The sequence below is a fragment of the Coturnix japonica genome, chromosome 2, assembly GCF_001577835.2.
Source record: "Coturnix japonica isolate 7356 chromosome 2, Coturnix japonica 2.1, whole genome shotgun sequence".
NCBI classification, from domain to species: domain Eukaryota; kingdom Metazoa; phylum Chordata; class Aves; order Galliformes; family Phasianidae; genus Coturnix; species Coturnix japonica.
The window spans coordinates 52,882,365-52,908,846 of NC_029517.1; the positions used below are offsets into that span (position 1 = coordinate 52,882,365).

At 40.3% G+C, this 26,482-nt stretch overlaps 1 protein-coding gene across 7 annotated transcripts in view; it reads right to left on the reverse strand.

The window, feature by feature from the left end:
• Positions 1–26,482, reverse strand: part of CTNND2 (catenin delta 2) — a 585,077-nt gene that overhangs the window by 377,804 nt on the left and 180,791 nt on the right. The window contains exon 1 of one of the 7 annotated variants that reach the window (XM_015854429.2): positions 12,945–13,097. The exons of the other annotated variants lie outside the window; for them this stretch is intronic. The gene's annotated coding sequence lies outside the window, so the exon portion shown is untranslated. Of the gene's footprint in view, positions 1–12,944; positions 13,098–26,482 lie in introns of those variants that run through there. 7 annotated transcript variants of the gene reach the window in all.

Genomic DNA, 26,482 nt, shown 5'->3' on the forward strand with positions numbered 1-26,482 from the left:
TAAGAAGGAAAATGTGAAATCAGGCTGATTACTTAGCAAGTGCTAGGAATTTATAAAGCAATTTAGTTTTTGGCTAAAAAAGAAGGCTAAATACTCAGTGTACTGAAGTCAGGAATTAAGCCAAATTTAAGTGTTGGTGGTTATTTATTTATTATACTACCTTCTCTTTTCTAGAGCTTGATTTCTATTTGGTAAAGACTGTGGCAAAGACTGATTTTTTGTGTGTTACGTGGTTAGTGAAATCTATATAATTTCCCAAAGCAAAGTCACTGGCATGAGAATGAAAGAAAGAATTTAATGGGATGCAGTGACTGTACTCACTCCACTCTATTTCCTCAAACAAGAGGCTGCATTGACTGAGGGAGACATTTCTCTGGCTCATGTCCATTGCAGAACAAAGTCAGAAAGAGAGAAAGCTATACAGCATCAGCATCCCCTCCTTTGAATGCATTCATATTAAAAGAATAAATAAATAAATAAATAAATAAATAAATAAATAGCAAGAGAGCTTTGCAACAATGTTTTGTATTGTTTTGACAGCAACACAGAATATAAAGTGCCTTACCTTTTTTCTTATCCCCACTCCAGAGAGCAACCTCCCTCCCCCCCAAGTCGTAACACTACTTAGTGGGAAGGATTTTAAAGATGAGTCCCTTAGAAATCAGCTCCTTTTCCTTTAAGCAGCTTCATAAACCCATGAACAGACAGATCGGTTTCTACCTCTTCTTCCAGTTTGTGCTTAGCAGAGGAAAGTAGCACAAAGCTCTTTCAGAGCGACTACTACCAGAAGCTTAAGGCAGCGTCTGAAGCCAAGAGGAATTACAGACTAACCCCGATCTCATTGCAGAGTTTTGCAACCTAACTATTATCAGAGCCAGAGAGGGGGAGCCTAACCTCCTGGAGGCTGTTGAACTAGATACCTTGTTGTTTTTGCTTGTTTAATAGGATTTTAGCCACTGAGCTCACAGAGTATCTCTCTTAACCCAGGGAAGCCTTCTGTGTGCATTGAGCTTACAGGCAGTTTTATGCACACTGCTACTCTGGGCACATTTGCTACCAGTCTCATCTCTAACCAGAGATGCTAACTTTTTAATGACAACTACCACATGCAAACGATCTAATTACAAACTTGAACACAAAATGCTTTGTTGAAGAACAGGGAAAGTGTTCTGGATAGCTCAGAAAGAAGACAAAAATGTACGTGTCGGAAATATTACTGCCTATATAGAATAATGAGGTCTCCCAAAAGATATTGCAACTTGTTTACTAAATTTTTTGCTGTTTGATTCAGATGTTAATTTCATGCTGCATTAAATGAACAACAGATAGAATCTGTTTTATTTAAGCATTCACATCAGTTTCAGAAATCAAAGTTTGATACATTTTGGAATTAATCTCACAAAGAATTGAATTTAAATTTGCAAGCCACACTGACTCAGAACATTAACAGTCCTGGTAGTGGGAATGGAGAGAGAAAGGAGAGAGAAAGGCCTGGAGCACACAGAAGGCATGGAATAATGTTTGTGCTACACACCAGCAACAGGACCTTTCAATCAGATGATGGCTACATTCACCACCAAACTGATATATGTGTAAATGGACCCAAAGAACAATTACTAATAGCTTTGTGATTATTTTTAATAATTCTTGAAGTAATTCTTGACAATAGCAGGACATGGGGAAATGGTTTTAAGTTAAAAGAGGGAAGATTTAGGTTGGATGTTAGGGGGAAGTTCTTCACTAGGAGAGTGGTTAGGCCCTGGAACAGGCTGCCCAGGGAAGCTGTGGATGCCCCGTCCTTGGAGGTGTTCAAGGCCAGGTTGGACGGGGCCCTGGGCAACCTGATCTAGTAAATGTGTATGTTTGGTGGCCCTGCCAGGCAGGGGGGTTGGAACTACATGATCCTTGAGGTCCCTTCCAACCTGGGTCATTCTGTGATTCTGTGAAGTATTCTCATATTCTATTGATCAGATTAGGTCAATTTATTTTCCTTTTCCAATTCAGAATGGACTGTATTCCTGATACACACACAGTATTACACTACACACAAAAGTAAGAAGAAGTCAGTTAAAAAACCTACATGCTGTTGTTATGTTTTTAAAGGGTGAGGTGTGAAAAGTGCATAATGTACCTTCTATCTGCTGGTGAAAATACAAAGTATCCTATTCTCTCTTTTCACTGCAAGAATAACCTCCTAGATGCCAAAACCACAAAGGAAGTCATCCCACTGCAAGTGCGCCAAATGCTTAAGGTTTTGGAAAGAAAGAACAAAACATGGAAGCCAACTAAATCAAAATAAATATATCAGCAAGTAAGACATGGCTGCACACTATGGCTGCTGTAACAGGTAGACTGCTTTGTAAGATTAGCAGCCTACTATAAAATCCTTCTGTGTAACAGAGTGAAGCACAACATGATAGCAGATAAACTCCAATAGAGTGAATTTAAGTCCATGTATCCATGTAGACAGAATAAACCAAACATCTGCCCATTTCCCCCCCCTACACTTTGTTGATACATCTGTCATCCGGGCACATTATCCACACATCCCCTGAAACCATGTATTGCAATTTCCATCAGCTGAAATTACACCTGCCGAAGAGGGCAGAACTGGCCAACAAGCTGTTCATGAACTCAGCAGATGTTTTGGTAAACTGGGTCAAACTGATCATTTTGTAAAATATCCACATTCGACTGAAAGAAAAAAAGATAGAAAAAGCATTATTGCTTTTCACAGTTACATGTTATATTGTTCCCTGCAGGCATATGCTTCAAAACTTCAACTGGGACCAGCATGAGGTGACAGCAAAAGTATCTAATGATTCCATAATATATATAAAAAAAATGTTGTGACAGAATGTTGTATCCAGAAACAGTAAGGGCAGAGCTGACAATTGGCAACAGCTGAGCTCCCATTGGAAAGAAGGCCAAAAGGTCACAATGGATGCAAAAGCAGTTTCACTCCCTTCACACACACAGAATCACAGAATCACAGAATGACCCGGGTTGGAAGGGACCTCAAGGATCATGTAGTTCCAACCCCCCTGCCTAGCAGGGCCACCAAACATACACCTTTACTAGATCAGGTTGCCCAGAGCCCTGTCCAACCTGGTCTTGAACACCTCCAAGGACGGGGCATCCACGACCTCCTTGGGCAGCCTGTTCCAGGACCTAACCACTCTCTTAGTAAAGAACTTTCCCCTAACATCCAACCTAAATCTTCCCTCTTTTAACTTAAAACTATTCCCCGTAGTCCTACTATTATCAGCCCTTTTGAAGAGTTTACTCCCCTCCTGGATGTAAGTTCCCTTCAGGTATTGAAAGGCTGCAATGAGGTCACCCTGCAACCTTCTCTTCTCCAGGCTGAACAAACCCAACTCCCTCAGCCTGTCCTCATAGGGGAGGTGCTCCAGCCCCCTGATCATCTTTGTGGCCCTCCTCTGGACCCTTTCCAAAATCTCCATGTCTTTTTTGTACTGAGGGCTCCACACCTGGACACAGTACTCCAGATGGGGCCTCACAAGAGCAGAGTAGAGAGGGACAATCACCTCCCTATCCCTGCTGACCACCCCTCTCCTGATGGAGTACAGATGTATTTCCTCAAAGCTCCCTTCTGAGATGCATTCATTTTATTAATAAAAAAGCATTATTCCATTTTATAACTACTCTGTCATTCACAAAAACAATAAGAAATGCAAAGCCTATTGGCTCAATTCTACAATTCATTTCACCTCACTAAAAGACTATCCATTGTTTTAAGTGTTCAATGAACATTAAAAATAAATGTTTAAAAGAAATTTGCACAAACAGGTTGTGCACAAGCTTGAGAAATACACTTTTGTCTGAATAAATGCTCCACTGATATTATAAACAGCATTTCTGCTTTCACAGTATCATAGTCTCGTGTGGGTTGGAAGGGACCTTAGAGATCATCGAGTCCAACCCCCGGGATTCGAGCCTCTGTGTAGCAGAGCGGCACTTCTACCACATGCGCCACAGGGGGGATTCGAACCCGGGCCTCTGGTGCTGCAAGCGGCACTGCTACCATTGCACCTTCTCCTCCCACCCCCAAACAGCCAGTATTAATTAAAAATTAGATTGTTTCCTGTCATACAAACTTCAAATCAGGGACAAGAGGTCAAGGCAGGACAAAAGGTTGAGCAGTAAAGTCGCTCAGAATTGGCCCAAACAGACACGCAGAGTCTATCCAGAAGCTCCATCCAACCAGGCAGTTTGTTTGGCTGCCTTATCTTGCATGCACGCCACAGCCATCCCTGCTGCACCACTTATTAACGAAAGGAGGTTATTTCCAGATAGCGGTGTCTGGACACCTCACCTCTACATTTATCCCAGCTCATTTCCATTTGGAGGTATTATAGTGCTGATATGGAAGAACTAAAAGTAAGAACAGAAAACAGCAGTAACAATCATTGTTGCTGTTCTAAACACATTTTGAGTATTCAAAAGACTGGATTTATTTCTAGCAACCCAGTAACCCATTGCTGGATTAAGTATTTGAAGTATTTGAATTACTGAATTATTATATTGAAGTATTTGAAGTGACTGCTTTCTTCTCAGTGTTGTGAATTTGAAACTAAACATGAACCGAATATACTCAACTACTCAGAAACAAAGCTAAACATAAATAAACCCATACATACAGTACCCTCTTCAGTACGCCCTCCTGGTATCCTTAATGTACTTTTACTGACTCAAAACCTCTTGAGCATCCAGGCAGCACCTGGCATGGTCTTGAGTTGCACCAAAGCTCACCACTGCTGTGCTCTGCAACTGAGCAGGCTTGCAGCTGATCACCTTGGTGGTGAATGTCAACTAAAAACAGGTGGCTGTTTGATAACTTACTGGTCTACGTGCAGTAACAATACCTGTTGTGCCCTGGTGGCGCAGTGGTAGGAATCCCACGTTGCAACACCGGAGGCCTGGGTTCGAATCCCCCTGTGGCGCAAGCGGTAGAAGTGCCGCTCTACTACACAGGTGGCTCAAATCCCGGGGATTGGACTCAATTATCTCTAAGGTCCCTTCCAACCTGCATGAGACTATGAAACCTTAAGAGTAAAAGGCATGTGGAATTTTGCTCCTAATTCAAACAGTAAACATTCTATCCTGTGAAACTGCCCCTCATTCAGTAGTACATGCACCTGCTGAAGTTGTTTCCTCCTTCCTCTCATTCTCTCCCTTACCTTAAAGTCATGACTAAAGTCACAATTTATCTTTAGGTCTCCAGCCCAAAGTTGCAACTACAAAGCAAATTCATTCACATCCTACCCAGCTACCTGGAAGGAAGCATTTGGCTCGTCAGAACAAAGGAATGCACATCTGATTTAGAGCAGGCCCTAAGTGAACCAGAGCTTCGTGGCAATGCACGTCATTTCTCCTGCGGTAATTGAAACAACTGATTTAGAATATACTACAGGGGTTCATAACGATAATTCAGTATTAAAGTGATTTTAAATTACGGTTGAGCACTGAGAATAGTGTGTTGTCAAAGTAAAAAACTACCGTGAACACAACCATTAGAAACTGTGTGAAAATGTCATTCTTCAAAGGCAATTTGTGAGAGGAACACAGTTTCAGATGCACATTCTAGATAAAATCTCTGTTTAAATGAAGAGATAATTTTGATATTGTTAATGTTGATGTAGTTCTGTGCTGTATGTAAATGTGTACAAGCTTTCAAATAACTGCAGGCACCTGCCTAAGAGACAGTGGCACTTGAAAATCCTCCTTATGGTTACGCTTAAAGCTGTTTAGCGTTTAAGGGTTTATAAGAAAAAAATAATAATAATAAAAATCACACAAAGTACCCAATAGCAAAACCATGGCTGAAAAGCCAATGCAGAGCTTAATCCACCTAGGAAACAAAATTTCTATTTGTTTTAAAGAAATACAACAAAACACAGACTGTCAGCCCATCAGTGTACACGGCTACCTGTGGTAATGGGATACTGGAAGTGGATTCTGATCTTGCCCAGGGAGGTGGTGGAGTCTCCTTCTCTGGAGATATTCAAGACCTTCCTGGACGCCTACCTGTGCGACGTGGTGTAGGGAACCTGCTTTGGCAGGGGGGTTGGACTCGATGATCTCTAGAGGTCCCTTCCAACCCCTACAATTCTGTGATTTTGTGATCTTCTCTAAAATTGAATGCAAGAACCAGCCAGAGCTAAAGCTCCGTGACAAAAAAAAAAAAAAAGAATGAAAAAATCTATACACTCCATTATGTCATTGATGAAGATAATTCCCACCTATGGAACTACAGTTTTGCTATATTTCATGTTTTGATTGTGAACGCACTATATCTCTTACAGAAGTTCCATTATTGCTGATGAAACTTACTAGCATTACTGCACTACAGCTTACAGCCTTAAAGTGAGCTAAGGCAAAAGAAGGAAATCTGGTTAACGGGCGCTACTCAATAAGGCATCCATACAGTATAAAACTTGCATGTGCAGAAGTATAACAAAAGAAAACTACTCCATTGTCTATGTTTTTTCAATTAATATACAGAAGAAGAAATATTAATCTAATCATATCACTACATGTTATTTATTGTGATTGGCTTTTCAGGAATCTGGGCTCTGTAAAACATTAATCAAATATATGTCAGTCATTAGAGATGTTGAGCGTGTGCCTTTCCACTGGTACCTCAAACCTCACGACTGCTTAGAAGGAAACAAGCTTGAACAGGATGCTGTAGAGACAGCCAATGTGTTTTAGTGCTTATTTAGTGAAGTCCCAGGCATTCACAGTTTATATACAAGACACATTATTTTCTCTTGTTCTAATCGCATCATTCTGGATGAACAACTTCAAACAATTTATGCAGATAAAGCTGGTGATGTTTCCTCCTCCACAAGATATGTCAATACACAATTTCATTTACTGTGTCTGCAGTGACTCAATGCACTTGCGAAGCCTCAGTTCAGAAAAAGCCCAAGAAAATCTGACTTCTGACGCTCAGCTAAGCCTCTTCCACAACTAGAAGGGCATGGTAGGAATGTCGCTTGCAACACCGGAGGCCCGGGTTCAAATCCCCCCTGAGGCGCAAGTGGTAGAAGTGCCGCTCTGCTACACAGGAGGCTCGAATCCTGGGGGTTGGACTTGATGATCTCTAAGGTCCCTTCCAACCCATACGAGACTGTGATACTGTGGCACCATTGTGCCTCCCAACACCAACAACCAAGGCTGCCCTCCCTATGTCCATTAAGTTCCACTAATTTCAGGAAATCTCAGTACCTCCTTTTAAACAATTTGAGAACTTGTTCTGGCCTTTGTTGCATGTCCTTGGTTTGGTAGGACAAAGGAAATACTGGAGACAAATTACCAAAAGTCTATTATTTGACTCAGCAGCCAGAGGCTGTCTTAATGGCACTGAATTTCACATGAGAACTGAGGGCTCCCTCCCAGGCTAATGGCAGGGTCTAAAACTGACAGCAGATGTTTTGAAGGACCCGGGGAATAAGTCTGAACATCAGTTAGGTAGGAAATTATTTAAAAAGAGTCATACCCGAGGAGTATTTGGCTGTGCACAAATAATGGCTTTCAATGTCAGGGAAAGACAGATAATGAAAAATAACTATGTCGCTGGGCAGAGCGAGCAGGAGAAAAGGAGCATAGCCCAAGCAGCAGCACACAGAAAACTCACACTGAGCCATTTGTATGCTTGGTTCTCAATCTCAAGTTTGGCTATTGAATTTTTAGCACATCCAAAGCCAGTTGAAAGAATCAGCTGTGCAGACAAGGGACATCTGTTCTGAAACTAGACCAGTGCTGATGCATAACACCACATCCCCGAAGGAGAGAGAAAAAAACCTTATTTCTTTAAAGAAAGATCCCTTCCAGCAGATCTTCTTACTTTAAATCATTTATCTTCTGAACAATTCTTGCATGAAAAGAATTCAAGGTTTTTTAAGTTACAGATTCATAGCCTAGAGTTCAGCACATGACAACAAACAGCTTCAAAAGTCCAAGAGAAACACATTAGGAGGTACGAGCTAGACTGGGCTCTGTGGTAAAACACAGACCCATCTAAAGATGAGTTATTAAAACAACAGTAAACAAAAAGTAAAAACAATATAGAATGTCATCTATTTAGTTTGTGTTATTATCTACTGTTAGTCAAATTGCATCAGTGATATTATTGCTGATGGATGAGTATTTATACCTAGACAAGAGAATTTATGTTAGCTTTTGGCATGTCCCTTTGGCACATTGATAAGCTCTGACACCTAAGAAAGGCTGAAGAAGTTGTATACACTGAAAAGCAAACTCAGTAGTGGAACAGTCAGCCCAGGTAAGAAATAAAAATAGAACCACCTATTACAATTGAAAAGTTACCAATAAACTCACTGGAAAACAAAGGAGAGAGGGGATCAAGTGGCAGAGGCTAACTGGACCACGCGGGATCTCAGAACTCCCACATGGAAACTAACACAACAAGACACAGTAGCCTCACAAATGAGAAATAAGCACCTACTACAGCTGCCATAGGGATGCTGTCATTTCCTATGGAGCTTGCTGTGCTGTGCTGCAGCAGCCTACCTCTCTCACTGTGCTGCACAGCATGTATATAGCCAGCAGCATCCCTCAGCAATGGCTTGTGCAAATCTAACAAGGAACCAGTAGGTATGTATTTAAGCTGAAATAACGTGCCAGAATGAGTCTCTATGTAGTAGAAAGCAAAGGCATCTGACCTCAGTTTCCAAACGAACCAGTTGCTACCACTACAGGCACAAATGTCATTAGACTTCACTTGTGAGACCCTAAGAGAATGGTTAGAAGCAGTACAAACCTGTATTATTCTAACAATGCATCTTAACACTCTGTATATACAAGCTCACTGAATCCTGTTCAGGCAATGCAAGTTCCCTTTTAAAGAAAATATATATATAATATTCATCACTATCAGGAAGACTGAAGACCACTACAGGAAAAAACAAGTGACATCTTCCCAAGTGATGGTTGACCACCAAATGACTCAGTGCGACAACTCACCAGGTGAAACAATATCTATTCCAATGCCTATAGCTTCAACAAAAACTGCCCATGAGTGGATTATTCCAGGCCCAAAAATATCCTATAGCCTTTCATAGCTCCGGTGGCGCAGTGGCAGAAGGCCCAGGTTTGAATCCCCCCTGTGGCGCAAGTGGTAGAAGTGCCGCTCTGCTACACAGGAGGCTCGAATCCTGGGGGTTGGACTCGATGATCTCTAAGGTCCCTTCCAACCTGCATGAGACTGTGATAGCACAGCAGGGAGAAGCATTCCAAAGCCCAGCTTCTCCAACAACTTCTAACACTGTGGAAGTTATTCAAGCTTCAAAATATTCCAACCCACTAAAACTTAGAGCTTTTGTCTAAACACAAATTATACACAACACTGATAATTCTCAGGTAATACTCTAAATTTTTAGGTCTTTTTTCTATGTGCTTCCAAGTTTGACTTGCCCCACTCCACTGCTGTAAAGTCAAGGACCTCTGAGAAGCAATCCCCACACTGTAATTAGAAGGGGTGAGATGTAGGTCATGCAAGGAGAGGTTTACCTCAGCTGACATCTAGATGGGTTTCTAATTGCTCTTTCTTCCAGATCCTCAAAAATCTTCACAATCTTGTTGCAGTCAAGATAGACTGAGATAGATTCACAGCCGTGCCTCTACAGAGGGCATATGTTCAAGGCTAGGAAGACAAGGTGTCTGCCTTAAGCATCAGATTAGCTTTTCTCAAAGGCCAATTAATGGAATCACCATTCTGAGAGCTTCCCACCTCTGGGTCAAGACCTCTGACAGAAGCTACTTGTATCGGCATGATACCCTCTGCTAGCAGCTGTCTGAAAGGACCGCTTTGGATCTCAGAAAGAAATGTTTTAAATTTCCCATTAAGCTGACCCCAGTTATTGCCTGCAACATTAATCACTGCTGAAGGAAAAAAAAAAAAAAAAAAAAAAAAAAAAAAAAAAAAAAGACAAAAAGCAAGAACACTCCAACAAAACAATAACCAACTTTGTATAGCAGATTTATACGTTCAGCTTGTACACTTCAACACACACACGAATGCAGCACACTGGTATTACCTACAGACCCACTGTGGGGAAAGCTACTTAAAACAGAGACAAAGTTGCTGCTGTAAGTAAGTATCAATGATACAAGAGCGTTGAGATCTTCTAATTTAGTTGGTTACTAGAATGAATTTTTCCCACTGGCAGACAGTATCACAGTATCACAGTCTCGTGCGGGTTGTAAGGAACCTTAGAGATCATCAAGTCCAACCCCCGGGATTTGAGCCTCCTGTGTAGCAGAGCGGCACTTCTACCACTTGTGCCACAGGGGGATTCGAACCCAGGCCTCTGGTGTTGCAAAGCGGCATTCCTACCACTGCGCCACCGGAGTGGTTTTATCCCACCTCTGTTAGTTCCCTCAGGGTTCAGCAACTAAAGGACTAGAGCAGCAACTGGAACACTGAACATGTTGGGGTTTTCTGGCAGAAGAAAAAAAAATGATACCTTCTGCTTATGATTATTTTAATGAAAGAATGCTTAAGCTTCTGCTACATCATTAGTTTCTACATAAACAACTTCTACCTGTACAATAAAATCACTGAAGTAATTCCAACTTTGCCTCGAACTTCAAAAAATAAAGTAAAATAAAATCAAGATGTACGCGTACGGTTGAATTAGCTCAGCTACTCAGAAATCAGTGGAGTAATACCAAAGATAAATTTGGCCCATTATCTACCTGCACAGCACAAATGAATAATGTAAATGTGTATGCAAAGGACTGTGAAGTATCTCAGCCTAGCAGTGCATTTAAAATGTATCACTAACTTTCAGCTTCTTGAAATATTTATCAGCTGCACTAGGCTCTACAGAGCACACACTCTATTAGGGATGTCACCGAATTTGGGTTTCTACACTTGACATGGGGGACGTTAGAGAATAAGACTGAAATCAAGACCTGAAACAACTCCAGGTACTTGTTTTTGCCAAGTCCCTCAGTAACTGGTTCTGGTTCACATCAACATCTTGCCTACAATGCCGACTCAACCAGCATCTTCACACCTTCCACTACAGAGGAAGATGGGAGGTCTCTCATTATTAACTTCCAAAACCAGTAATAATATAAGAACTAGAAAGCAACTGAAATATTCCACAGTAACAAGAACGCTTTGAGACACTACAACCGACTCAAAAGGATCACAAAAGAAGCTCAGTAATCACATTAAAAATTATTAACCCAATGGCACAAACTAGTCAAGAAGATAAGTTGGGTTAACTTGGATCAGTGATAAAAACAGTTCTATTGCTATGTTAAGAGGCTGAACATCTAACGGTGATTTAATAACGCTGAACACTCTGGAATACACTAAGAAAGACAGAGGGAAGGATTTGGGAACAGGACTAGGGGTAACGGGATGAAACTTCAGCATAGGAAGTTCCACACAAATGCGCAGAAGAACTTCTTTACGGTGAGGGTGACAGAGCACTGGAACAGGCTGCCCAGGGAGGTGGCGGAGTCTCCTTCTCTGGAGATATTCAAGACCCGCCTGGACGCCTACCTGTGTGACGTGGTGTAGGGAGCCTGCTTTGGCAGGGGGGTTGGACTAGATAATCTCTAGAGGTCCCTTCCAACCCCTACAATTCTGTGTGATTCTGTGATGGGGAAAGACTAAATGCAAACCTCTCCTTATCAAAAGGCTGTACAATAAAATAGTCTGATATAAAAACAAACAAAAAAAAATAGTTTGCAAATTTAATAACAACTATCTATTATGGTGAAAACAAAACAGAAATCCCTCAGAGTCATATGCCTGATTCAGCATGGAACTTTGAAAGGTACTGCTTACTTCTGTAAACAGACAAGTGCACCCCCAATCAATAGGGTTAATCCCCAATAACACATCCTGCAGCATACCAAGTCAGTAGTAATACTAAATATCAGCCTGCTTTATACACTCCATTAGCAGTAGGTACAAGACAGTGGGGTTTCTGTTTGTTTCTGCCCCTTAAGAATTTTAGATATTTCACTTGAATTGAGCCGAAAGATCAAGCAAGAAAACGCACTGTTACCATATATACCGATCTGTCTGTAAAGGCAGTTTGGACTTTTATCACATAACTAATTTGCACACAGAATTCACTTGCTTAATTCCTGGGACGGTCAGATACCTTTCCCTGGGACTTCAGTAACACCATGCATTATTTTCACTAATCTGCCGTAATGAATTTCAAATTAGCTGACCCACCTACACTTAAATCGACCTGAAAAGCTTACTGAAGGCTCCGAGGTTACAGGGAATTATAGGAAATGCAAATCCCGCTCTCACTTATTCAGTATTACAATCTGACAAAGAAGACATCAATCACCACGGCTGACTACAGGCATTCACTGGGAAGATTTTCTAGGGTAGGAGAGCACAGCAACAGGTCTTCAAGCTCTAAGTCTGCTACAATAAAGGAACATCTGGGGGCAAGAAAGAGGCTATTTTACCTCAGTGGATTTCTGATTTCTAAAGATTTTCTCCAAGCTTTGCTGTAGATGGACTGAAACAAGTAAGGTTCCTAGCCACAACCACCCCGGGTAAGGACATGAACGAATCCTTGCGGAGCAACGTTGACTTTCTCACTTCTGATGGACTTTAACAACTATCTCAGAGATTTGCTCCGTTTCTTTTTAGCGGGGAGGGATCGCTGGTTCGGTTTTGTTTCGCGGGGAGGAGCGATTGATATTCTTTTCCAACCAAGAACTACTCAAAACAACCAACCAGCAAAGAACCGAGCAAACCCCAACACGAGGAAAGGACGGAGCGGCCAACAGCATCAGGTCGCCCAGCATCTCCCCATCCTGAAGCGCAGCACTCACTCCGAGCGCCCGATGCGCCGCAGCAGCCGCCCACCAAAGCCCTTCCGACAGCCGCCCGCCCCTCACAGCTTTACCTGAGGGCGCGGAGTCCACCCTACAGCACACCGCTTCCACTTGCGGACACCGGAGGGGCGAAACTTAAATAGGCAGCGGAAACCCGACGGGGCTCGCTGCCGGCCATGCCGGGAGCTGAGAACAGGCGAAAGCCAGAGCCGAGCGCGGCCCGCCCCCGCCTCCGCCTCCCCCCGCCCTCAGCCGCTCCGCGTGCCGGGCCCAGCTACCGGCGCAGCCAGGCACAAAGGCCGCCATGGCAACGGCGCGCGTACCCCCGCCGTGCCTTGGAACCAACAATTCATCAGCCCAAGCTCCTCCCACCGTCCCCACACGCCCCGCCCAGCGCTGCTGCCCGCCCTTCGTCCCCACAGTTGTGCCGCGAACGTTGAGCTCAGAGAGCGAAAAGCTGGGCTATAGGCCTGAATTTCAGCCTTTTCTTAAAATTACTGTATATTCCGTTCAGATTGTAAGGAAAAAAGCCCTTTTTTAATTGCTGGGAGGGATCCATTATTTTCTTTGAGTCACAGCGGCCAGGCACCTGCTGTCCTGTACCAGCCAGCCATGTGGGAGCGGTTGGAGCCATAAGATTTCTGTGCACATTTCAGCAGCCTGCTCTCTAAACATCACAGTGAGGCTGGGCTCAGTTGTGCTCGATCTTAGTGGACACGGAGTATGCACTAAGGGGAACATTTCAGGGTTTGAAGGAAGAAAGAGTCTCCACAGGCTCAGAGGGCAGGCAGGCATAGCATCACAGAACGGTTTGGCTTGGAAGGCACCTCAAAGCCCAGCCAGCCCCAGCCCCGTGCCGTGGGCAGGGCTGCCTCCCACCGGGTCAGGCTGCCCAGGGTCCCATCCAACCTGGCCTTGAGCGCCTCCAGGTGTTGAAGCATTAACAGGCTTGCAGATGTTGCCAAGAGGAAAGGACGCGGTTAGCTTTCCTCCTGAAGACTTTTGGATGGAGAAATCCCAACAATTAACCGTATTCTTAAAACTTCAAGGAGGTAAAATGTTGCCGGGGGCAATGGATGAAAAATGCCTTTCAGCTCCTGACTTGCAGACACACTCGCTCCTTTGTAATGCCGCCAAGCTGTAAGTGTCACTTAAGGAGAACAATGGAACAATTTACCGTTGTTCTCCTTTGCTGCCTGGGATGTAGAGAGAAGATTGTTTATGATAAATTAAAGGTCACAAATAAATGGCAATTTAATAGAGGAAAATCTACTCCACATGAAATAACGTCTCCAAGGGGTGATTAATTATGCAGGAGTCTGAGCACGTCCTGTTTCATTGAAACACTGTGGATGGCCGTCCTGCTTCATTTCAATGGAGCTAATACGCGCCACCATCTCAGAAATGCTCTGCTGAAAAAATAATGAAACAGGCACTAGATAGTCATTGCATCTAATGCAGCAGGGCGCAAATAATGCAATCTAGCAGTATATTTAATAGAGGAATTCATCCTAACTATTAAATACAAAGAGGTTTCACTCTTGTGGAGGTCACTGATGAAAATGGATGACGACAGAATCATGACAGAGTTGTTAAATAATCTTTATGTAAGGAGATCCTATCTCATATAAACCTGCTGGAAATGGAATTAAAGTCTTCATTTCAAACCTACATACCCTTTATGTTAGAATATATGCATTTCTGTATCACAGCATTTCCTATACACTTAAAATTGATATCCATGTCTTCTGTTGATGCTCTATTTATTTGTATTTTGAATATGTGCAAACTTTGAAAGTTTAGACAGGGAGAAGTAGCAGGAAATTCTATAATGTATTTTAGGCATTCTAATAATGCTTACTGCCCTCAAGTTGGTATATTGAGAACAGAGTTCAGATATATGTGCAGGATTTTAGTAGCACTTAAGCAGCACATGAATGGTTATCTCCGAGCCATTATAGTAACATTCACCTCATTTTAAATCCATGGAAATGCACACGGCCTGTCCTTTTCACATTGCTTCTTCAGGAATCATTTCAAACGTCTCCAAACATCTGGAGTATAGCCCCTAGCCATGTTCTTCATAATCTGAATGAAAAACTTCAATATTCAAATCTTATTTTTTTTCAGATGATATAAATCTGAAAATATTTCAAGGGAGCAATACTAAGGCCAGAGGTAAAGGTTAGGTTAGGTTGTGCTCACTTTAATGTGTCTAGTAAGCCAAGAGGATGCACACATGGAATAAACTGCTGTACAAAGCAGATTACCACTCTCACAATCACATAAATATTTACTGAGTTATTATTTTACTGGTTTCCATAATGTGTTTTTTTCAGTTTAGTTTAGTTTTGTTCTGTCTATTAAATCCTTCCTAGCATAAATCTAGCTGTTCTTCTGCTTGATGATTTATGTGTACTCAGGCAGAGATTAGTCCTGGATTCTTCCTCTTTCACTACTACCATCTTCTATTTTGTGACACTGAAGTTACAATGCAATTACTGCAAAACCTCAGATGTTTTCTAAGGTTCAGGCCTACGTCACATTTTCTTGTTCTATTTTATTCACATTTCTGTTTCGATTTGGGGTTGCCACAAACAAAGGAGGATTTTCTGTCACACAGTGTACAGTGACTGCAGACCGCTACAACACATCTTGCATTGCATACTGAGCTCAAACATACATGGGGAATCTTTTTCTTCTCTAATAAAGAAGAAAGCTTTTTTCAGAGTCTGAATAGACAGTAATATACAGAATTTCTGTCCACCAGCTTCCACTCTTTATGTACTGCAACATTAACAAACAGCTGAATTCTAGAAAGATTCTACAGACCAAGCTTTCTTTAAGTCTTAATCTGTTTCACTGTCCATGAGAGCGATCACTTCAGTAATCTTAGAAAAAAAAAGATGTCAATGCACTCAAATACCTTCTGACAAACTTCGTTAAAAGATCTGCCTAGAAATTCTCTTGTATAAGCTTATAAGTATTTCTCAACATTCCTCCACACCCAACAATAACTTTGCAGAACAGGAGCCACTTTGAAGTCAGACAGTGGAAAACAAAACACTTTGTGAAGGGTTGGGCACATTCATGACTTTCTGGAAATAAGAAATAAAAGTCACTGTGATTCCAGTGGTAACAGACTGAAGAGAAGCAGAGTTAGTATGGAGAGCCAACACTTATTGCTGTTCCCAAGCCCTCAACTAATTGGTGATTGCTGCAAATTCTAAATAATGTATTCAATTTAAAAGTTCACGGGGAATTCCTTAACAGATTCCTCTATACACAGTTTCACTTGCAGTATTTCATGTGTACTGCTTTGAAAGCTTGCATATCCTTCACAGCAATCAAATCTGTGCGATCTCTCAGGGTGATAGGATAACTTAAAAATCAGAGAAGTCGGAGAAATCATCATTCTCGCCACCACCATCCCCAAATATTCTACTTCTACAATTAATTAACATTGATGGAATTGTGATGTGCCCCTATAAGCACAAATTGAACTAGTTTGTAGTTTGCGATCTGTTAACAGTATTTCCTATTGAAATGCCTTCAGAAGAAAAATGGTGGGCATCAAGCATGCTGCTGGTTAAGTCTCCAGACATGAAGCCCGTTCTCTGCATCAGAAAAAGTCACCGGATGCTCAGCAGCAGTGAACACAATACACTGAAATAAGACCAGCTCACTTCACTTCCACATCAGAAAGCTGCTAAAAAAGGTTTCCTTATCAACCCAAATCTAATTGTCCATGCCGATTCAGACTTCAAGGTCTGATTTCACACCTTTCTGATGCATACCGCTAACTCAAAATGTTAGGAAAATGGAAAAAGAAACATCACTTCATAGGCAAGAAAAGACTTCTTTCCCCTGACAAGCAGTATTATGCTGAACAAGTGACAAAGATGGGGTGCAGGGGTAACATATGAGGAACAATCTTAAACATGAGCAGTGGAAACTCCCACTGTTATAGTGCTGTCCCAGGAAACTAGCATTTTGCACAACAGTATGCAATGGAAAGAAGGCCACTGCTTGTGTCGCAAGTGCATTCAAAAGCTATCTCCCTTTCAACAACCTACTTGTCACAGTCACAACAGGGAACTATGGAAAAACAAACAAACAAGAAAGTCTTAATTAATGAGTGATCTTGGAAGGTCAGGTGATGTCTGATATTTAACTCATACATACAGGAATTTTTCAGTTGAAGGTTATTCTACAAGCAAAGGAAATCTCAAAATTACTTTATTTAATAATAAAGTAAGTCCTAGGGGAAAAAAATAAAAGGCACATTGAAAACAACAATCAATATTGGAACAAACAAATGGAATGTGAAAATGTATTATTACAGTTGTGTACTGCACTGCTGGGTGAGGTAATCAGTGACAGAAGTAATTTACCACTACAACACAAAAGCACAAAGTTCTATCTGTAGCCAGATTCCACTTGCTAAATATTGTATGATGTATGCAAACATCAGGTGTAGTTCAACACCTGTGATGCTGAAGCTCTGTAATAGTCAAACATTGTGATGGGTTTTCTATCAAACTAAAATGAGCTCAAGATCCAAATGGGCACTTTGAGTCGGCAGAACAAACATGCTGTAGCTTCACATGTCATAACAGTCTTACACAGTGCCACTTCTTTAGTCTCGCAGTCGCTCTAAACAACGAGAAGGCTTTTTAAGTCTTACTTTGTGTCACAAGGCAAAGAAGAAATATATCCTTTTATCTAGGAATTCATCTCTGCCCAAGAATAAAGACTTGCTGCTCACAACAGGTTATTTTCCTCTTCTTTCTGAATATAAAACTGTTCAACTTGTCTGGTAGCATCAGCCTATTTTTTTTTTTCCAAAAAGATCTTGAAAATGAATGTAAACCTTTTGCCATACAACACAGTGCAATGTAAGAGATGAGGACAAACATGTTTTTTGGTACGGAGGGCTAATATTGTGGTTTTCAAGTAAACCTGCAGTATATACAATACAGGTCATGAGCTACTAATCAAAAATGCAGAGGAAATCCATGGTGGGAATGGACACTATTGACAAACATGTTTTTAATTAGAAAATGCTTTATCAATTTTTGAATTCAACAAATAAATTAGAAGTGAAGATGTAGTGATAGCAGTACATGGAGCAGCAGCAGTTCAGCAGGTAGAAGCCAAGGAATCAATCTGACCTTTACTCAGACACTTAAGCAGTTGCAGAAATTATATATTAAGCAAATTGACGTAAAATAGCTGTAATTACTTAGCAAGCACGGGAATTCTAAATCATCCTAAGCTCTGGCCTACCTGCATCAGAAACTACTGCTGCTCTGAAAGAGAGTCTTCCAGGATGTAGGGTGGTTTGATGGGAAGGTAAAAGCAAGGAGGAGCTTTTCAGGAAGGACAAATTCTATGTTCAGTTGCAGGTGCAACTAAAATTCTAGAGGGAAAATAAAAGTATTTTTAAAGTCAAAGAGAGTGGGAAAAAAATAAGAGGAGGGAATGAGGGAATAATAATAATAATAAAGCTCTTTGAATCTTCTATTTTGATAGTTTCAGTAGTTCAGTCTTGGAAAATGGTCATATACTGCTGATTTATTTTTTTTTCCATGTATATTTTAAAAGTACATTATGAAATCATAGGGCTTAGACACAGTGTTAACAAGTTTTCTTTTTTCATGCAAAATCTCTTTGGCAGCTGGGCATACAGTTAATCACTTTTTAAAACTGAATGCACCCCAACGCAGTGAACCTAATTTTCTAATCTGTCAGACAGAATTTGTCATTAACAAACTTTACAAAATAGATTAAATACTTTCCTTTTTTTTTTCCTTTTTTTTTTTTTTAAATCTCAGGCTTCTGACTTGGCACTGGGCTCAAGAAAATGTGTGCTTCCATCACGATTCATGAGTAATTACTGGTTGAGATTAACCTGTTATAAAGATTTAATGGATTTCTACATTGGTTGTGGAAGCTCTCCAAATGAACTGATGAATGATTGCTATAAATGAAAATAAGTTAACCTGATCATAGGAAGTCATAGAGGTGAAGGGAGAAAATGAGAATAGGTAAAAAGCAGGGAGTGAATCTGAGGTTCCAAAAGGTACTTGAGCCATCAATACCAATAGGAAAGAGAGAGATGTACTTATTAATGACCTCACCCATCGTTCCACTGGGAGTGGAACGAGTAATAGACTCATTAATCCGCATAAGCAATCATACCAGGTACAAAATAAATCTGTTTCTGAGAATATGGGGGGGAAATGGAAGAACCATGACTGCTTGACTATTGGCATTTTAGTTGAAACTTTTGATGATAAAAAAAAAAAACAAAACACAGAGTACATCTGTTTCATAAGTTTTATAAAGGATGTAATGACTTTGGGGAACAGGAAGATACGGAACTATGCTCACAAGGCCTCAAATTCTACTTTCAGAACTTTTTAAAAAAATTATTTGCAGAAAAAGAAAAGAAAAATTGTTATGCATGCCCAAGAGAAAGCAATTAGGCCAGTGACTAGCAGACTAATTAAGTGGCAAACATTCTTCAGTCAATCGTGCATTCACTCTAATAACTTACAGGTGCTATATTTAGATAACATCCTTCCCACACCACCCAGCCTCACTCTGCTGCTGTGGTTTTACTCTCTCCACACTCTCATTACCTTTTCCCCTCTTCCATGTGTGTCTCAACTCTCTAACTTTAGGCTAAGCCCAGTTACTTCAAGGAACACAACGGAAATCCCAGCACACTCCTCTCTGCTGTTGCATTCTTTCTCTGTCCTTCATAGAAACCCAAAAGTACTTTGTTGAGAAACAACACCTACAGCCCTTTCTGTTTATGCTGTTTGGAGCCTATGTTGCTGGTTGTTCATACTTTAGAAGCATGAATAGCAGTAAGAGTCATACTTTTTCTTTTTTCTTTTTTCTTTTCTTTTTTTTTTGTTTATTTGTTTTTGTTTTTGTTTTTGTTTTTAAATCTGGCTTGCTTCCTATCTGCCTCTTCATGCTTCAGAAATCAGCACAAGACAATCATCACCTCAAAAACCACCCAAGATTCCCTTTAAGCCTTGCTTGTTCCCTAAGAAATGCCTGCAGACACCAGTGCCTGACCCCTGCTCCCCTGCCTATGAGCCTGGCACAGCCTCCGGCCCCAGTGCTAGTCACTACCTCCTCAGGGGCAGTGCAGCTGCCCCACTACACCTCTTCTGTGCCTGGAAGGAATATGACAATACGCATCACTCTATAAAAATATCCTTCAGCCCATCTCTACCTGCCCTGCCAGCCCTTAGTGACTTTGACCTAGTTGATAACACTTTTTTCTGCGCAGAGTGCTGCCCCACTATTTTTCCTTCTCCCTCTTCACAGATTTCAAGAGATTTCAGTCACATCATCTCTTCCCATGCAGGGATGTAAATCCATCGCCTCCTTTCTGTTTTTGGCAGCACATTCTGCAAGAGCTTCTGCTTGTGACTCGACCCATGCTAAGGTGTCTGTCAGCCTTTACACCTTATTTATATGCATAAAACTGAAAATCTGTGCCCAAGCATTCAGATTAGCTGCATCTGTGTGAGATGTTTACAGCTACAGAAATTCATGCTGATTTTCCGCTGTGTGGAAAATACTGGTGGCAACCAACTAATGATAACTAACAAGACTACTCAGTCTAGAGACTTACTTTAGTATTTGATGCTACGTTATCTTTATAAAACAGAAGATGCAAGGAAACATTTTGCTGACCCATGCAAGGGCTCAAACTGATCTACATTAAAAATATCTGCTGGGTGTGGGCGAGGAAGGGCAGCAGCACCCTTCCCAGAATGTCTTGCAAGAGAAGGAAAGTGAAGCCTCTCAACAAGAACCTTTGCAGGCTGTAAAATTTGCAAAAAGAATGACTGGAATCTTCCCAATCTCATCCTCTTGAAACATCACATTGTAAACAGCCACAATCAGGGCACGGTGTCTGTTCCTTCGCCTTCAGAGAAGAGGGGTCAGTTTTTTAATATGTTCACAAAACGGTCAAGAGAGCCTAAATACTATAAAGAAAGCTGCCTTGCGCACTTTTCTAGTGTAAGACAATTTCTCTCAACAAAATAGTTGATAGTTCAACTGCAGTTAGATCGGAGGACAGGGCTTGTTTCACCAAGAAAAGCAATAACTGCCCAAAAGAATACTGAGAAAGGTTCTGCATGCATTGGCAGTGTATGGGAAACTGTTGATCACAGCCTGAACCTCTGATTAACCACCTGAGGCAAGCAATGAGTCAGCTGTGAGAGCACAGGTGAAGGTAATTCAGCTGTGCTACCAGAAGGGGTGGAGCTTGGTTCCATCTCTCCCAGATCTTATTTAACAGCTTATTACCACTAAGGCAGGATTTCTTTCTCTGGAGATTACTCCTGTGTGGAGCACACTGATGATCTTAGTGGTCTTTCCCATCCTTGATGATTCTGTGACTCAAAGTTATTTTTGCACTTGTTGGAAGTTCTGAAAACAGGTGTTTATACAATATTAGTAAGCATCCACAGCTGTCATAGACATCCCAGGAGTAAATATATGAGCAGAAAGTATTGCACCAGTTTAAATTAGCTTTCCCACACTTAAAATGATGTTTTCATGCAAAGCACAACTAAAAAAATAATCCAGCTTAGAATGTACAATATGCTGTACAGCCTGTAGCTGTAGGTTGTACAGCTTGCCAGCAGATAATATATAACATATAAAACAGCATATTCTTAGAGACCATATTAAAACAGCAAAATAATTATCATAACGTTATCTGTTTTTTTAAAGATTTTTTTTTTTCTCATGAAGAGCAAAACAAATAACCTTCTCAAGAATCTCAATTTTCAAGCAGATGTAAATAAGTAATAATCATAATTGATAATCATGTTCCTGCTCCTTCATGCTAATGAAGACAATGACAGTTCAGCTAAAAGAAATGTCTTTTGCCAGCTGTACAGCAGTAAGTACTGGAATAAAGTCAGTCTGGAGATTAATTCACACTTTTTCATAAGCCTAAAGCGAATTACTTAGCCTGTGGGAACATAATGGAAAGCAGCTGGTAAGAAGAGCATAGAGCCCAGAGAGGCTCTTTCACCAGCTCTCACAGCCTGTGGGATATTGGCTATTAGCGCTACTGCAGGAAAAACCAACCGAAAGCTCTGGGAGGATGGCTTGTTGCCTTGCCTTGTGGGCAAGCTGTTCACTAAACAGAAATAAGACTTACAAATGGTGTCTCAGATGTCAGAATTATTTTTTAAGCTGATCACCAGTTCACAAACAATTCCCTTTTTGGGGGTCCATCACTGGCTTTGAAATGTTTCAGGAGCCTGACACAAAAGATTGTGCAGTGTCATGGAGAAGAACATTCATGACTGAATCAAAGTCATTCAGAAAGAGGAATTTCCTAGGCTTTCTGTCCTGTCATGTCAGATGTTATGTGATAACTAATTCACAACTCTAATGAATTCAATTGCGCTTAAAAATGCCACGTAAATTTTCAATGCAGGATTTAGCAGAAAACAAAGAAACAACAACAACAACAACAACAACAAAACTGGTATGTTACTGAATGCCTAATTAAGCAAAAGTGGCTACGGCATAGAAGATACAAAGAATTCTTGTTTATAATCCACGTATCTTGTTATCTGCTTCCATATCGCTGGAGTGATAGGGAATTTCTTCTACAGCAAAGACATTTTGATTTACATGAGTCAAATATCCATTAGAAAGCAAAAATCCTATGTGCCATATGTGGGACAAGTCATATTTTTCTTAATGTGAATAGATGTTTCATTTGATCAACTAACCACAATTAAGCTCAAAAGGTTGATGTTGGCCATGCTTAGAAATTAAGTGTGAGTAAGGAGCTCTATGTAAAACTTGACATTATTATGATTTTATGATGTGCATGCAAAAACAGATTTAAGAGAAAATGTTTGACCATTACTTATGTGGTTACAAATGAAATATACCAGTTCTTTTCTTGAAAACAAACCAACAGTTTAGAAATGGGAAGTAAGTTCATAAAGGCCAGACTTTTCACATTAAATAATAACATTTTTTGTTGAACACATACGGAAAGTAAAGTATAGCTTATCTATGTTTATGGGATCAGTGCTGCCAGAATAAAGAGCTTGGAAAAACTACAGTAGATGTGTCACATCAAAAATTTGCCACGCACAAAGTAAGTTTAATATTTATATATCTACTTTGCTCTCTTATTGATTTTAAAGGCTCTTCAGAGCCTCTGATAATCAGTCTACAGACACAGAATTGTTTGCCTAACAAAGTCATCTCCAGATGCAAGGGCCCTGGCAAAGGACCATTCACCGCCCTAAATATTTTACACATTGTTTTCATTCAAGTTATGAATAAAGACTGAGATCTGAGGAATTTTCTTGTGAATTATCTTCACAGCTTGCCACTTCTCCTGATTTCCACAGCATAAAAGCTTTTTCACAAGAATGAAGTGCTAATTCCAATGCCGAACTGGGGCTTCCTTATCAAGTTTACTGTATACTGAAAACATTATTAGCAACCTAATCTCTTAAAAATATATAGAAATGAAAGAGGCACATAATTTCCCTACTACAATCCTGTTGCACTGTTTATTTTGCGCTGTGCTACACATGAGTAAGTAATACTAACATTCACCATGGTACAGCTTCAGTCACACTTGTTAGAGGAAGGATAGCTAAAAAACTACGTTCAGAATACACTTGTAATTTCAGGCCAAGTAGATTGTCTCATTCTTAGGGAGGTTTCACATAGGGTTCTTCAAAATTTGTCAAGGCTTACGGAGTCTTTTCATCCATTCCTTTATGTACAGACATACTCTTTCACATGACCACATTTGAAGATAAAATGTAATCATTAATATGGAACATTTTTTCTGGTTACCTTGTAAATATTTGTTCTTTTTTTTTCACATGTTCTTTTGCCTGTCCTGTTATTCTCCACATTGCATGGGGGCATTACAGGAAAACCTGGAATACTCTCAGCCTGAATTTTCTTTACATCAACCATAATTTCAAGTTACTTTGACTTCCGATTGTGAATAACACTGAGACAGACTTCTCTGTGCAGTTTAGAATGATAGGTTTTGTTTGGTTATTAACCTCATAGCTGAAGATGGAAAAGTAACATAACATTGTTAATGATGCTGATGCTTCCAGTTGGCAACACATGCTTTATCACCGAGGCTTCTGAGCCAATCTAAACAAAAAGAATGACAGCATAAAAGGAATGATTTATCACTACTGCACAGACACCAAGGGGCATACAGTCTCAAAGGCTGATGCTGTCTTAGAACATTTCATTGCACTGACTAAAAAAGCCAGAAAGTATCATTATAGAGCCAGTGCCATTCCTCATGTAACTCAGGACTCCTTTCTCAAAGGTTTTGTTGTCATAGCAGGAAAACCAGGATGCAGCTGGAGGGAAGGAAGAACATCCAGGACAGTGCTGTTTCCCTGCATCTTTTATAGCCACAGAGACTGAGAGCCTGCATTCAACACTTGCTGTTGAGTTCTTCAGAATTGTCAGCAAATCATTAGGCTAGAAAAGCAAAAGTTAAGCTAAATGCTTTTTAGGCAAAACACCTCCTAAATCCAAAATCCAGTTCCCAGATTCTAAGCAATGTTTTATAAGTAAGCTAAGGAGATAGAAGCACAGTAAAAGAGGTCTCATATATGCAACGTTATTGCACTTACTAACATTATTGCACTTATTTATAATGTAATAAATCTCACAGACATCTTGTACCATCATCATGGTAACTATGATATTATATGATAAGGAAGGTTAAGAAATTATTGTCTCAAAATTGGAGATCTATGGATTTGATGAATCGAGCACTTGCTGGATAATGAATTGGCTGGATGGTTGCACTCAAAGACTTGCAGTCAACAACCTGACACCCATGTAAAGACCAGTGATGAACAGCGTTCTTCAGGGGTTGATACTGGGACTTGGATGGGGGCCCTATATACAATTTAAGATCATGTCTGGTTTAGTTGCTTATCTAAACTTGAATGCCTTTTACAAACTAAAGGCATTTCCCAAATGTTTCCACTGAGTTGTGACCTTAAAGAAACATCCCACTGCAATTATTTCTTGGAAGAAACATTAAGAAGTATTTTAGCTATGTTGTATAAATACCATCTACGCAAGACAGTTCAGTTAGCAGACAGTTCACCGTGGCTTAGCAGAAGGAAAAACAAAATAAACAGAGAAAGAAGTAAGCTTTTAATCATAAAGGAAATAAAACATAACAGTAACTTCCCAGAATTGTAATGTATTTTGCATCACTTCATATTTTTAGATTGACTTTCTCTCTGAAATGACTCAGTAGAGCAGCTACCGGTTTTGAGATGGATAATATGATTTATATGATTTTATGCCGGAAATCTTATGCCCACAGAATGCACTTGTTCTTCAAGTCTGTTACATCAAAATCCGAATTCATGTGAAGATAGATAAATACCAATAAATACAACTGGATAGAAGGACTAAGCAAATAGAAAAGTTGTTTTTCCTCCTCCTAAAACAGAAGGTGCGTGTCACTCTAATCACAAGATAGCAATAGGCATTCACGTGAGCAGTAGCTTTCTCATGGGAAACGTGTGATCAGTTTCATCTGACTAGGAAACAGTGAGAATGTAATAGGCCTAGAAAAAGAAAGCAAATCAGAAAAATACATTGGGTTATTACCTCAGAAAGCAAATCTTAACTGCGTGATCTTTAATATTATGGCCAAGGAAAATATCTTTAATTCTTCATAATTAGAATTGCAATGTATTTGCCAAACATAGGCAACGGTATGACATTTTCTTTCCATAATTAGCTAAGGATGGTTCACCATACACTCTGAGTGTTGTGTGACAAGTTTCCGACAACAGTTTCGTGGCTTAGTCAGCACTACTGAGTTCCCTCCTCTGGCATCCTTCCTGCTTAAATCTATTCCCTGCTTTATACGTACCCTGGAGCCCAGATTATTTAATTAGCCAATAAACAATAACAGGAAAAGGTTTACCTATTGCTTCTTTTGATTGTTCAACTGCACGTTATAAACCGATTGCTTGTCGCCTGGTGCTGCAAACTGATTACCTGATTTAAAGCTCTTAATTAAATACCCATTCATTAAAGCCACAGTTAAGTGGAAGATGTGATATTTTGTAATTAAAACAAATTGTTGTACACAATATCTTTTAATTTAGTAGATTTATATGACCTGTTAACAGTATGTAAATCTTGAATAGAAAAGAAACGCTATGACTGAGAAGAAATATACTTTAAATGAAAAATAACTACGTGGCACTCAATAGGCAGTTATTATTTATAATATCTATTATCATTTTGTATCAACTTTAAACAAGCTCACAAGTATTTCACTGACCAGCCCCATACCTGTACTTACACCAGCTGTTTTATAAGAGTTGATCATTGCTCCCTCCACAGGATATTTGGCTGGGGTTGCCATCTGTTATTAGGATAAACCAATTCATATTTTTTTTTCTCAGAATATATGCACAAAATAACTCCAATCTGCACTAAAGAATTTGGAGTTGCTTCCCTTACTTGGCAAATCAGTTTCCTTCCCAGACTTTTCCCCAATACACCATTT